Source organism: Simochromis diagramma, unplaced genomic scaffold (assembly GCF_900408965.1).
Source record: "Simochromis diagramma unplaced genomic scaffold, fSimDia1.1 OVJJ01000545.1, whole genome shotgun sequence".
NCBI lineage: Eukaryota > Metazoa > Chordata > Actinopteri > Cichliformes > Cichlidae > Simochromis > Simochromis diagramma.
In genome coordinates, this window is record NW_024387371.1 from 7791387 (window position 1) to 7799881 (window position 8495).

Consider the following 8495-nt stretch of genomic DNA (forward strand, 5'->3'; position numbering starts at 1 on the left):
ATGTAAACAGGGGAAATGACACAGCATGCACTCAAATGAAAGATTCATAACATTAGTGACGCAAGCAGACATTATCTTCCATGGATTCACTAATTCTTAAGGTTGGAACGGTAATACATACTGTCTACATTTTTTAAAGAAGGTCTTAGTATCAGAGTGCAGTCTTGGTTTTGCATGGATAATAATCTGAGATCTTTTACTGGGGATCATGAGAGTTTTAGAGCATCCCCCTGTAACCATGGTTACTCACCGCCACACATACGCCATTTGAGAGGGAAAAAAGAGAGCAACCATTCTGCAGCCTGACGTCACGCTGAGCAGCTGCATGATTTCATGTTTTCCCTGATCTTCCTAATAACTTAAAGAAATGTTGTCATTCTAGCTACAGGGGGAAATGGATGTGTGACAGCGTGTAAGAAGTGTCTGTAACAGGAAACACTTTGGAAGCACTGACAGCCTGTGATTCACCAACCTGAGTTTGTATCTGAGACAGGTCAGTGCGCCCCAGGGTGGCTGTGGCTACAATGTAGCTTGCCATCACCAGTGTGTGAATGTGTGCGTGAATGGGTGGATGACTGGATATGTAAAGCGCTTTGGGGTCCTTAGGGACTAGTAAAGCGCTATATAAATACAGGCCATTTACCATTTACAGGTGCCAACTGCTGAACCTTGTTGAGTTTGTCGGACCAATCAGCACAGGCGCTGATGTTAGGTTGGACCAGAGGTGTTGTCTTACTCGAGGGCTGCATCATTATAAACTGCTCCACCCTAAACCTGAAATCTGTGTGAGAGAGCTGACCCGTGCAACGTGCAGAACAACACAAAACACTGTTTACTATCAAATTGCGAACCGTCCCCTTTACTATGCTACGTGCCTGTATGCGCACATGCATTTTTAGTTTTAATGGTAAATGGGCTGTATGTGTATAGCGCTTTACTTAGTCCTTATGGACCCCAAAGCGCTTTACACTACATTCAGTCATCCACCAGACACTAGGGCCACCGGGCCCTCTGACCACCACCAGTAGGTGGCAACGGGTGAAGTGTCTTACCCAAGGACACGACGACCGAGACTGTCGGAGCCGGGGCTCGAACCGGCAACCTTCCGATTACAAGACGAACTGCCAACTCTTGAGCTACGATCGCCCATTAATACCACATTGCAACATTCAAGCATTAATCTAACACAATGACTCCCTTATTTGTTACAGACTCAGCAGAAGTCACTGCGTGCACACTGCTGAGAAAAAGAAGCTCATTTCAGTAGGGGAGACCGGGGATAGTTGTAACATTTTTGACATTTCTGTCTGTAAATTGAAGCTCTTTTAAGGTAGTGGATTCAAAATGTAATGCAAAGTATTTACATGTCTCTGCTACTAAATAGTGCAGCTACAAGCAGTGTACTGAGCCCTCTCCTATACTCACTCTACACCTACGACTGCACAGCCACTAACAACTCCAACATCATTGTGAAGTTTGCGGACGACACTACAGTGGTGGGTCTTATCACCAATGGTGATGAGACGGCTTACAGGGAGGAGGTCAGCGCCCTGACCCACTGGTGTCAAGACAACCATCTCACCCTCAACGTCGCAAAGACAAAGGAGTTGATAGTGGACTTCCGGAGGTGCAGAGAAGTACACACCCCCATCACCATCAACGGCGCTGCTGTGGAGAGAGTGAGCAGCTTCCGGTTCCTTGGTGTACATCTGGCTGAGGATCTTACGTGGTCAGTACACACAAACAAAACAGTGAAGAAGGCGCAACAACGCCTCTTCTTTCTCAGGAGACTGAAAAGATTCGGCATGAGCCCCCGCATCCTCAGGACCTTCTATCACTGTGCCATTGAGAGCATCCTCACTGGATGCATCACCACCTGGTATGGCAACAGCACCGCCTACAACTGCAAAGCTCTCCAGCGAGTAGTGCGGTGCTCTGAACGGATAATTGGAGGTGAGCTTCCCTCCCTCCAAGACATCTACAGGAAGCGCTGCCTGAGGAAAGCGGGGAGGATCATCAAGGACCCCAGTCACCCCAGCCATAAACTGTTCAGACTGCTTCCATCAGGAAGGAGGTTCTGCAGCATCCGGTCCCGTACCAGCAGACTGAGAGACAGCTTCTTCCATCAGGCCATCAGACTGCTGAACACTTCATAGACACCTCAGCTTCACTACTGGAACTTCAACATTATGCACTCCACACTGTACAGTAATGCCACTGTTTTGCACATGTCTCAACTCTGTATATTTTTATATATTTTATTTATTGTTTACTCTATTTAATTTGTAAAATATGTGTACACACACACACACACACACACGTAGAAAAATATTTAGTATACACATCCAGAAATGCATATACTATTATATATTGTACATATATTTATTAGTTTCAGATGTAGCCATTCTTGTATTTTGCTTGTTTACATTATTGTATTTTGCACAACTCTGTTGCTTGTGAAGCTCGCACACAAGAATTTCACTCACATGTGCTGTACCAACGTACCTGCACATGTGACGTGACAATAAAAGTGATTTGATTTGATTTGATTTGATTTTGATTTGAGCTATTTTCTCTGCAGCACAATTACCCATTGCATGGTATGGTCTCAAACACGAAGAGTGAAATGTTACAATTAACCCCATAGTCTGGGTTAGTTGTAACATATCCTGGGGTAAAATGTAACACAATGAAATAAGGGTACTAACAAAATATTAACATGTAATCTTTGTTTATTCAACACATGAATGCACTTAGAGCCATTTATGTAGCTGTGTGTGTGTGTGACAGAATGCAGAAATCTAGCTTTTGAACATATTCCAACCCCCCAAAAAAGACAAATGGAATTTTCTGCAACTGAATATTTCATTAATTTTGGTTGGTCTTCCTTGAGTTTGGCCTCATTGGCTCAGTGGGCATCATAACCTACAACTCTTGCACCAATTTTAAACATAACAATGAAGCTGAAAAAATGTAATTGTTCACCAGCATTGCAATTCCATTACTTTTTATCATGGCTTACCTTGGCGTGGTTTGCAAAGTGCTTCAGAAAGATGAGGAAATCTGTTTCTCACACCCATCCTGATTTATTTCCACTACCAGTACTTCCTACTGGTCCATCTCTGACACAGTGGTCTGCATAATGTGTGTGTGGGAACACAAACAGTGGAGGAATTGTGTTGCCAATGGCATTAACCGCATATACAAAAGCGACCAGTGAACCTCTCTCTGCTGATGTCGTTGCCCCAACTTGTTTAATGTAAGTTAAAGTAATAGTGTGGTAAGTTGTAACATCTGCATTATTGTTACAACTAACCCAGACTGTTGCTGTTACAACTGACCCAGACTCCTATAGCCATGAACTAGCTAACATTACAGCCAACGGCTAAAACATTAGCACTAAAGACCTACACAGAATATATCCCCATAGACATACAAATAACATAATTTAAGTTTGATGAGTTTAACTGCAAAGCAGATAATGCTATTAGAAATTGAAATAAAGTAGAAAAACTTACTTTTTGCCATACAAATTACTTTTTTTCTTGTTAAATTGTCTGTGTTTGACAAAATGTGCTGATTTTTCACATGTGATAGCAGAACTGAATTGGGCATGCACAGGATGAGTCACATCATTTGAAACTTAGCCCTGATTGGAGAAATTGGAAGTGTTACAACTGACCCATGTTACAACTATCCCCGGTCTCCCCTACATATCTGCTTCGTTTCATGAAAACTGTGTCAGTGAGGAGCCAAGAATTTTAGGATAGAGCCAAAGTTCATCCATGCAAAGTACCAGTTGTGCACTCTGATAACATCTCCTCCTCCTGAAAATAAACTCTCCAAGTTTTAACACCACTCCAAGTTTTTTTCCTTATGCAATTTACAGTAAATTCTGTCTCACAGACTTTTTAATTCTCATTTCTGTGACTCATTTAAATATTCTCCACCTAAAAGTGAAATTTTTACAAATACATATGCTACAAGGCCAGCTGCCAAAATATTCCTGTTTATAGCTTTCAGTCACAACACGGAGCCTCTTTAATAAATCCAGCAGCTTTTTAAGGTCAAGAGAAGGAATTCAGCTGCTGCAGGTTTCTGGACCTGCATGTTTCTTCTTGTTTACAATTCCAACCTTTGCACTGAAGCGATATTTTTCCACAGGCTGTTCTCATTTATATGACCTCTATAAAACAACGGGGTAAGAAAGCGCTGTGGTGAAGTACGATAAGAGTTTTGTGGTCCATCTTCTGCACATTGTCGTTACATAATAACAGATGTCACGCTGTAGAAGGAGAGGCTAGTGTAAGGCTGTTCCAGTTCTCAGCGCACTGCTCTTCTTCTTCATTTGCAATGACCTGGATGACATTTTCATCCAGGTCATTGCGAGGAAAGAGGTTAGGGATAGGAGATAGAAGAAACATTTGGAACGCACCCTCTGTCTCTTTGTTATGTTACTTCCCATTTTAATTTGCTAGTATTTTTTGTCTTTCGTGTGTTGGATTTAGTTTTACTTCCTTTGTCTTGTGTTTTTTTATTTACCCACCTGTTCCCCATTCCCCTAATCAGCCTTTGTGTATTTATTCCTTCAGTCCACAGTGTGTTGGTTTCTTCATGTTGTTTTCTCTGTAAGTTAAACATGTGCCGTTTCATTCTCATGGATTTCTGTGTTTGTGGAATTTGTCTTTGACCGAAAGTAAAGGTTTGCTCTTCTGTTTGCATCATTGTGCCCGTGGCGTCTGCTTTTAGCTACTTTCTCCCAGCATATCGTGACATGCAGATCTTCTCCATCTCATTTACTTTCCTTTCAGCTGATCTTTACTCTGCTTTCATTTCTTACATCTTTCAGTTTGAATTGAACAGTTCAAGTTGCTGTTCCAGTCAAAACCAAATCAAACTTTAATAATATTACACAGTAGAAGAGCTGTAGTTGTTCAGAAGTTGACTGTCAATTAAAAGTCCTTGCACAAAAGAGGTTTTTTGGATTTTCTCAACAACAAAAAGGGCTTTTTATAATCAAAACTAAAGAAAGAAGAAAGAAAACTTGCACAGTGAAGCAGAATTTGGGGCTTAGCAAGTTCAGGGTTAATGTAAGTGGGTTTTCACTGTTAGAAGTGTTTGTACTTCTTACCAAAATGCATCGTCATGGAAACATTTGCTGCTGACGTGTCCTTTTCTGGAACAAGTTATGCTCCAGATAAGAGAACAGCAGGTACAAAAGCAGAATTTGCTGACCAGCTCTTTGGAAAATATTTTCATGTTTCCTGGAATATCCCCTGGACCTCAGTGGATGGCTGGTAGGAGGGTCTAAAGTTTACAAAGCATTTAATGATTCTGTCTTTACCTGATGAGCATCAGTAAGAAATACAGATTCAAATTCAATCTGTTTCCCCCTGTTGTCTGCAGGTGATTTACAAACATTTTTATTGTCTTATGAGCCTAATATCAGATCCAAAAACAGGGCACTACCAGGGAATTAGTGCTCTGCTGAGTCATCGGTGTTATCAGCTGATATTGGCTATTTGATAATCAGTATCAGGAGTTATGATGGCTGAAACAAGCAAGAAGGCAGAGAGCATTGTTGCATTGAACTGAGCAAAATAAATGAATAATTGTTATTAATAATAATAAATACATTAAATTAAATAAAAGGAATAAATAATGTATAACATATGTTGGGGAAAAGTGTTTATAGGTTGTGTCCCTGGAAGAAAAAAACAATCAGGAGCAGAATACTGGGGTTTTCACCAGCTGATCTTCGTATCGCCGTTAAAAAATGAGTCGACCTCTACCAGGGATGTTGTAGCAACACTGTAGCACCTGATCAGTGTTTTCAAGAATCATACAATAATTTTAGGGTTTGAAATTTGTACATTTCAATTTGTGTGTCCACATTGCTTGTACATGTATTTAATTTAAAATCTAAATTTGAATAAAATGTAAGTAAATACATTTTGTTAGGTTATAGCATATTTTACGTGGCACTGGGGATTTTCTTGAACAAGTGTTTTCACTCATACACGCGATCTCATAAATCCTAAACAATCCTAAATATATAGAAGCAGAGTTTGGAATGTCAGCTCCTACTGTTTAACCCCACTAATGACATGGAGACAAAGAGAAATGCCTCTGCCTGGTTTCAAACGTCTGCACTTTTGCCCACATTTAACATTTCTTCAGCTCTTCAAAAATGAATAAATTAGGACTGTGGAATATTCAGTCTAATTTTTTCCAATCAATATCCGCAGCTTTCCAGGAAATAGGACAGTCAAGGTTCAAATACACATTTCACAACTTCTTTAAATACTTTGCCAGCAGAGACACAAGCAAGCAAGTTATCCAGTAACTCTGAGACAAACCTGAAGAAGATCTTGGAAGACTGTGTGTATAATTTCAGGAATACGCAACTTGTTCTTGGGAAAGTTTACCAAATAACTGAGTAAACCCACTTCCAGGAACATAGACCTCTATGAATTTCTATTTTAAAACGTGCAACTCCATCAGAAACTTTTCTGAATGCCAGGAATGGAGATCGTTACTCAAACCAAGAATTCTTGCCAAAAATCAAATCCTCTCTCAAGTGTTCAGCGTTATGTAACAAACACTCAGAGCTCCTGGAGAGGTATCTTCCCAACAAAGTATTGTTTTTGGAAAACCTCACTAAACCATAGTGAGGTTACAACTAATTCAAGTATAATGTTGCATAACCTATTATGAAACATTTTTTAAAGCAAGGTCTTTTGACTTATGACCTCCATTATATAATTTCCAGACTGCACTGTTGGACATTTCAGTCGTGAAATCTGGTCACAGTAATTTTAATACAATAGTTTTAATAAGCAGTTTCTTCCCCACAAATATTCAGATGTTGTGAGCTAAACAGCTGCAACATGTTTAGGGTGGTGAACTCGAGTATGCGCTCTGATTTGAGGCTTTTTGAGGGGGAACTCGTGTAGCATCTCTGTAGACAGACCCACACGGACTACAGTAGGCGGCCAATGGGAATCCCAGTACTGGTTCATAAAAAACAATGGGTGATGTCATGATGTCCATCTTTCATAAACAGTCTGTGGTTTCAGTGTTAATGTTCAACAGGTTCAGGTGACTGTGGAGTGATTTAAAGTGGTGCTCAGGATTTTATTTGAGTGAGACCATCAAGACCATCAAGATTACGGTCAGCCAGGAGCAGAGATTTCACTTCCCCATTTCCTTCACTACATCAAAACAGCACCTTTCAATCCTGAGGTGGCCAAGCTGCTAGAGGTGAGCAAACAGCACTCTTAAACTCACACACTACCAGTTAAAAGTTGGGACACACCTTCTCATTTAATGGTTTTTCTTTATTTTCATGACTATTTACATTGTAGATTCTCAATGAAGGCATCAAAACTATGAATGAGCACATATGGAATTGTGTAGTAAACAAAATATGTGAAATAACTCAAAACACGTTTAATATTTTAGATTCTTCCAAATAGCTGCCCTTTGCTTTGATTACTGCTTTGCGCACTCTTGGCATTCTTTCGATGAGCTTCATGAGGTGGTCGCCTGAAATGGTTTTCCAACAGTCTCGAAGGAGTTCCAAGAGATGCTGGGCACTTGTTGGCCCTTTCACTCTACGGTCCATCTCATCCCAAACCTCTCAATTGAGTTTAGGTCAGTTGACTGTGGAGGCTAGGCCATCTGGCGTAGCACTCCATCACTCTCCTTCTTGGTCAAATAGCCCTGACACAGCATGGAGGTGTGTTTGGGCTCATTGTCCTGTTGATGTAGAGATGTGTCTGCTACTGGAACTCTGTGTGGCGTTTATCTGGGCTCTAATCTGAGGTGTTGTTAACTTGCTAATTCTGCGACTGGGAACTTGGATGAATTTATTCTCAGCAGTAGAGGTGACTCTTGGTCTTCCTTTACTGGGGCGCTCCTCATGGGAGCCAGTTTCATCATAACGCTTGATGGTTTATGCCATGAATTCTAACAGTTGTCAAATAGAGCTGTCAGCTGTGTACCAACCTGACTTCTGCACAACACAACTGATGGTCCCAACCACATTAAGAAGGCAAGAAATTCCACAGATGAACCCTGACTGGCCCACCTGTGAAGTGAAACCACTTCAGGTGACGACATCATGAAGCTCACTGAGAGAAGTCCAAGGGTTTGCAGCACTGTCAACAAAGCAAAGGGTGGAATCTAAAGTATAAAACATACTTACAGTTATTTATAATTTTTTTCTTTGCTATATGATTCCATATATCTTGCTTCATATATTTGAAGTATGCATCTACAGTGACGTCATTGTGGTTACATGAGCTCCGCGGACTTCATTCTGTGCTCCAACACACTCGACAACATCTTGTCCTGTAAAGAGGTTAAAAATAAATACGCAAACTCATTAAGGAAACAAAGATAACCCTTCCTGCTACAGGTGAACTGCTGTATATGTTTAACAGCTCCACTGATTTGGAGAATTCTGTTTCCTGGACAGATTTATCACACAG